Genomic DNA, 6,827 nt, shown 5'->3' on the forward strand with positions numbered 1-6,827 from the left:
CTCTGCACTAGCTGTGTGGTTTCAGCCAGCGGCATCATTCAAGGTCTGTGAGCCTTAGGGGCCCCATCTTTAAGAGAGTCTGCTAGCACCGGCGTCAGACCGTTATTGTGAAGGTTTGCTTCAGTGCCATGCAGTGAGCCAAGGAAATGGTCAAGTCTCCGTTTTTTGACACTTAGTAAGTACCTACCAAGTAAAATGTGACGTCGAAAAACTCTTGTGCATAGGGGTTCTGCTTGAGGCCCTACACTTCCCTTGTAGACATCTGAGGCCTTGTAGCCTGATAACTGTTGGATTCCAGCCGTGCCAAAAAACAAAAGGAGAAAAAGGAAAATGAATCTCACCATCGGGAGAAGCCATCGTTAACAAGGGACCACCATTCTAGAAGCCTGTTCCTGCATGGATGCAGAGAGAAGCTGAGAAAGATAGAGTGGTTGAACGGTTGCTATTAAAAGGGATGGTGTGGGATGTTTTTACATATAATTTATTAACTCTCATTTAACAAAAGAAAACGAGCAGGAGTAACACCCAGGAGAGCTGTGTGCGCCATGCCAGCCCAATGTCTCTTCATCAGCAGAGTGTTTTCTACAAAGACGCTTAATGTTCATGAACAGATCTGGAAGCAATCAGTGGGAAATACTGGAGGGAGAGGGAATCTATGGGTGGGTGGGGGGACGGTGTCATGAGAATACAAGGGTAGGAATGGAAAGCGTTTGTCTCAGTGCTGCTGGAACAAAAAATGCCACCCCAGTGCGATGTTAAAGAGCAGAAATGTCCGGAGACTGGAAGTTCACATCAGAACAAGCTTCTCTCAGCTCTTCACGAAAAGGGTCTCTTTGTCCAAGGCCCTGGGGGATCCCAGCTAGACCTTGGCTTCTAGACCTTTCCCCCTGGGTGTCTGTGTCTCTCCTGTTGTTTTGTCACTTGCTCAGAAGAGATCAATGGAGCTCAGGTAGCCTAGTGTTTACAGCCAGCATTGGGTTTCTAGCGTAGTGGTTACACATTGATTGGGCTTCTAGCTGGAAGGTGAGCAGTTCAAAGCCACCAGCCACTCCCAGGGAGAAAGAGGAGACTTTCTCAGAAGATGAGTTCTTCTCAGAAACCCACAGGGATGTTCTGCCTTGTCCAATAGGGTGGAAATGAGTCAGAATGGACTCCGTGGCAGGGGGGGTGGGTTTTTTGTTTTGTTTTGATAAGACCCACCCTGATCAAATCAGCTTCATTAGCATATAAGAGTAAATGCCTCTTTCCAAACATGTTTATATTTACCGACATACAAGTTCATTTCAAACAAACAAAACTTGGTCATATTTACAGGTACAGGAGTGAGGATTCAAGGTAACTTTGGGGTGGGGGTGCAGGAGGGACAGGGTGGGACATACTTGAATTCCTACCAGAGTTCAATGAGCAAATTTCAAAAGGTGTCTTTTTCCAGAGCACTTCAGGGTAGACTCAAACTGCCAACCTCTGTGTGCTTCGCCAAGTAGGTGAACTATTCACAGTATATATTCCCCAGATGGGAAGATATTCTAATGCATACAATCATTGTCTGCTGTAAGTCACGTACATAATCCATACTTGGAATTTTCACAGCACTTCTGAATCCGGTCTATGTACCCTTAGAGGGGACTGCAAAGGTGGGTATTGTGCTGTGTTGGTAAATGCTTAACCGCTGGTTGGCCAAGACCAAGGAGGAGCTGTGGTAGTGTAATGGATTACACATTGGGCTTCTAACTGTGAGGTCAGAAGTTCGAAACCACCAGCCACTCCCAGGGATAAAGAATAAGCTTCCTACTCCCTTTAAGAGTTTCAATAAGATGATTTTTTTAAAAAGTTACAGTCTCAGGAACCCACAGTGGCAGTTCTACTCTGTCCTATAGGGTTGCTATGAGTTAGAATCGACCACATGGCAGTGGGTGTGAGTGTTTGTTTAGCCAAAAGCACATAGCTCTGATTTATAGCTGGTGCTCATGTCTGTGGTGTAAACACTCCCATCCTGGCCAACTTCAAGCTGCCTAAATGATGATACTTTTGGTAAAGATCACCCAACAATGGATGCAGCCGTGCATTGACAGGGAGCTGCCAGAGGTTCAGGCCAGACACAGAAGGGGACATGTAACAAGGGATATCATTGCTGATGTCAGATGGATCTTGGCTCAAAGCAGAGAATAGCAGAAAGAGGTTTACTTGTGTTTTGTTGACAATACTAAGACATTCGACTGTGTGGGTCATAACAAACTATGTGTAACCCTGAGAAGAATGGGAATTCCAGGACACTTGGTCTTGCTCATTCGGAACTTATACATGGATCAAGAGGCAGGTATGTGAACAGAACAAGGGAATATTGCATGGTTTAAAAATCAGGAAAGGTTACAAGATGGATGTATGGATTGTGAGAAGAGCTGTACAAGCCCCCAATAAAATGATTTAAAAAATAAAATCAGGAAAGGCATGCATCAGGGTTTTACCTTTTCACCATACTTATTCAATCTGTGTGCTGAGCAATCATCAGAGAAGCTGGACGATATGAGGAAGAATGTGGCACCAGGACTGGAGGAAGGCTCATTAATAATCTGTGATGTGCAGCTGCACAACCTTGCTGGCTGAAAGTGAAGGAGGACTTGAAGCACCTGCTGATGAAGATCGCGGATCGCAGCCTTCCGTATGGAGTATGACTCAATGTCAAGAAACAAAAATCTTCACAACTGAACAAATAGGTGACATCATGATGAATGGAGAAAAAGGTTGAAGCTGTCAAGGAGGTTGTCTTGCTTGGGTCCACAACCAAAGTTCACAGAAGCAGCAGTCAAGAGGCCAGTCAAGACCCACATTGCATTGGGTAAATCTGCTGCCCAAGACCTTTACGGAGTATTGAGACATAGCTGTCACTTTGAGGACGAAGGTGTGCCTGACCCAGGTCATGGTATTTTCTGTCACCCAATATGCATGTGACAGTTGGACACGAAATAAGGAAGACTGCAGAAGAGCCTGTGCATTTGGGTCTTTGTGCTGGCAAAGAATACGGAAAGCACCATGGGTCGGAAAAAGCAAATCCGTCTTGGAACAAGTACGGCCAGCATGCTCCTTGGAGGCAAGGATGGCGAGCCTTCGTCTCACATACTCTGGACGTGTGGTCGGGACAGAACGTCTCTAGAGAAGGGCAAGTGTTTGGTACAGTGGACGGGCATGGAGAAAGAGGAAGGGCCTCCACCAGGTGGATTGGCACCGTGGCTGCAACAATGAGCTTACCAGGTAGTGTTTTGGTCTTTTGTGCACATGGTCACTATGGGTTGGAACGGATTCAATGGCTCCAGGAATCGACGAAAGCCAATTGAAACATTTCAATAGATGGAAGCAACGCTGGGAGCACCCACTTGTCTAAGCCAAGAGCAGCAACGAGGCCAGCAGGCTGTAAGAGATGTATACGCGTGCCCATTCTAAAGGAAGTGACCCAGAGGACACGGGAGTGAGAATAGAGCAACATCATTAATAAGAGCTGAGGACCACTCACAGAGCGTTGTAGCAGGACATCCATAAAGAATTGCCAGAAATTCAAGCTGCATTCAAAGGAGGAGGAGATGTGTTTCATTGATGGTGTCAGGTGGACCTGGGCTGAAAGCAGAGAGTACCAGAAAGATACTTCCCTGTGCTTCTTTGACTGCACAAAGGCATTCGACTGTGTGGGTCGTAACAAATCAGGGACAACACTGTGAAGAAGGGGGGATTCCAGAGCACTCCATTGTGCTCACGTGGAACCTGTCCATAAACCAAACAGAATAGGGGGACATGACCTGGTTTAAAATCCGGGAAGGTATGAGTGATCTCGGTGAAGCTTCACAGAGCAAATTGGGTTTCTATTCACTAGTTGATGAACATCTTGGTTCACCACACTGACTGTAGTCTTCCCAGCTCCCTCCTGGTTCTCCACTTCTATTCCTCCTTTCTTCCTACCCCTTGATGCCTCCTGAGCTTTCTCCCGGGGCAAATGCTGCCCATTGGGTTTCCTTTGCTTGATGGTCCGTATGTCCCTTGTGTTACTTACTGTTCACCTGGTCTAAAAAAACAACGCTCCTCGCATCGAGTGGATGCCGATTCAGCGACCCTCTAGGACAGGGTAGAAGGGCCTCTGTGGGTTTCCGAGAGAGACCATAACTCTTTACGGGGGTACAAAACCCCTTCTTTCTCCCTAGGGCAGGCGGGTGGTTTTAGACTGCTGACCTTGAAGTTAGTAGCCCGATGAGTAACCAGGAGACACCAGGGGTCCTGGTCCACCTGCCTAATGTTGGCCTAAGAATTGCTCCACAGCAGAGTTCAGGTCTGCACCTGAAGCGTGTCTGAGGGTCCTAGTCTCGGGGTTCCTCCAGTCTCTATCGGACCTGTAAGCCTGATCTTTTTGATGCTTTTTAGTTCTGTTCAATGTTTCCCCCCCACTCAGCCCAGGATGTCCTTTGTGGATCCCACCAGAGCTGTTGTCAGGGTGCCAGGGTATTTCCTGGGCCCAGAGCAGGTTTTGGGGGCAGAGAGCATCTCTTCTCTGCCCCTGCGGTGGTGATGTTGCCCCTGGAGAGCTGCGCAATGGGACCCTTCCCATGAGACTCCAGAAGATTCCAGCCAGCCAGACCCACCCGTCATAGCAGCCGCAAACAATAGTGCGCAGGTGGAAAGAAGTAGGCCCTGGGCAGGGGCAGGGGGTCTGGGTGGGCATCAGGGGCAGCTGGGCCTGTCCCTAACAAAGTGGGCCACTGCGGACCTTTCATCTCCCGCTGTCCTCTGTGTCCACTGCAGCGTCCCAGGCTTTGCTTCTTCCCACCCCACCAGCTCACAGCCGAGTGCAGCAATTAGGGCGCTAATTAGGGTGCTTTGATCATCTCTAGAGATGGCAACATTGGGGAAGGATAAGGACAAGCAATTAGGGCCAAAGGGGCTGGGAGCTGGGGACCCCTCAGGGCCGGGGCTGCTGAGGACCCCCAGGAGCCCCTGCCCCCAGTAGGCGGAACCTCCCCCCCACCCCATGGGCAGCGAGGCAGGGCAGCTGGGGACCAGCTGCCCCCCTAGGCCTGGCCCCCAGCCCAACGGTTGGCTCATCCACCCTGTCTAGGCGTGTTTGATGCAGCCGCAGAAACAAGGACCCCTTTGACACAAGGGAGCTCAGAGCCGGACAATGAGACTTCAAAGGTGAGAGAGCTGAGCCCACTTTCCTGTCCCCTGCCTCCTCCCTGGCTGCCGTCCCACGCACCACCAGTCCGTTCTGTTGGCTATATAACGTCCACCCGGGCTGGCTCCCTGATGATTCTGGCTAGGTGATGACGGAATGGCCCCCGGGCAGCGGCCCCTATGATGTAAGAGAACAGTGTCAGGTGATCTGAGGAACAAGAAGACGGCGGCCAGGACCAGAAAGGCAGGGGATCAAGCCCAAAGGAAAGCAACTGGAAGGTGGACCCCTCTGGTCTGGAGAGAAGAGGACAAGCATTGTTACTATGCTGCTGGCTGCCCTGCTGTTGCTGCTGCTACCCCTTCCAGACCTATGGGCAGCCTGTGGGCACCCTCTGTACCTGCGTCTGCCCCCCAGCACCCTGCAAGGTGAGCTGGTCTGGGGAAGCTGCTGGGGTCTGGGGCAGAGGAGAGGGATCTCAGACAACACTGAGAAGGAGACACAGGAGCAGAGGTGGTGGGGTGGGGGAGAGGTGGGGAAGGGCCAGGGAGCTGGCACGCTCATGTCAAAGGGCAGTGAGAGGTCTCCGGCTCAGCAGGGAAGCAGGGCAGCACTGGCTTTACTCAATTTCCCCATCACTCCTTTAAGTCTGTCCACGCCGGAGCGCTGGACCAGCTTTATCTTTGGGGCTGTGCTTTTTCGGCAAGGTTTTTAAGGAAAGATGTTTTCCCATGGGCCCGGCCCAGTTGAATTACAGAGAGTCCTTGGGCTGAGAAACTAGGTGCATCAGCTCAGAACAACACCCTCCTCTCTCCTCCTCCTTCCCCACAGTGCTCATGGACCCCAGTCTGCCTTCCCCAGCTCCCCACGATTTTGTGCCCCATGTCCTAACAGTAAGACCCCCTGGGGTGGCACAACGTTTTCATGGAGCCATTAACCCAAAGAAGGGGCTCTGCTGGCATAGTGGATTGTGTGCTAGGCTGCTAACTGCCAGGTTAGCAGTTTGAAACCACCAGTTGACCAGAGGAAGATGAGGACCTGTACAGATTTAGAGTCTTAGAAACCACAGGGACCTTTCTCCTCTGTTCTAGAGGGCAGACTCAAGGACAGTGAGTGTGTTTTTTGAGTCTATTAAGCGGAGTCCTGGTGATATAGTGGTTTACAGCGGACTGATCACAGTCAGGCCAGCCATTTGGAAACCGCCAGTCTCTCCGGGGTAGAAAGATACGGTTTCCTGCTTCGGTAAAGAGGTGCAGCCTCCAGAATGCTCAGGGGCAGTTCTACCCTGCTCTTTAGGGCCTCTGGGAGTTGGAACTCACTGGAGGGCAGTGAGATGCTAAAGGTTGGTGGTTCTAATCTCACTGGTGCTGTGAGGGAAAGGCCTGGCAATTTGCCTTGGTAAAGATTACCATCAAGAAAGCCCTCATGCCCGGCTATCAAAATATATAGTGTCTGGGTCTTAGAGACTTGAAGACAAACAAGCAGCCATCTAACTGAGAAGCAACAAAGCCCACATGGAAGAAGCACACCATCCTGTGTGATCACGAGGTGTCCGGTATCAGGCATCAAAGAACAAAAAAGCATATCATTGTGAATGAGGGGGAGTGCTGAGTGGGGACCCAAAGCCCATCTGTAGGCAACAGGACAACCCCTTACGGAAGGGTCTCAGGGAGGAGAC

This window comes from Echinops telfairi, unplaced genomic scaffold, assembly GCF_000313985.2.
Source record: "Echinops telfairi isolate 266 unplaced genomic scaffold, ASM31398v2 ScPeMD7_3;HRSCAF=10, whole genome shotgun sequence".
Lineage (NCBI taxonomy): Eukaryota > Metazoa > Chordata > Mammalia > Afrosoricida > Tenrecidae > Echinops > Echinops telfairi.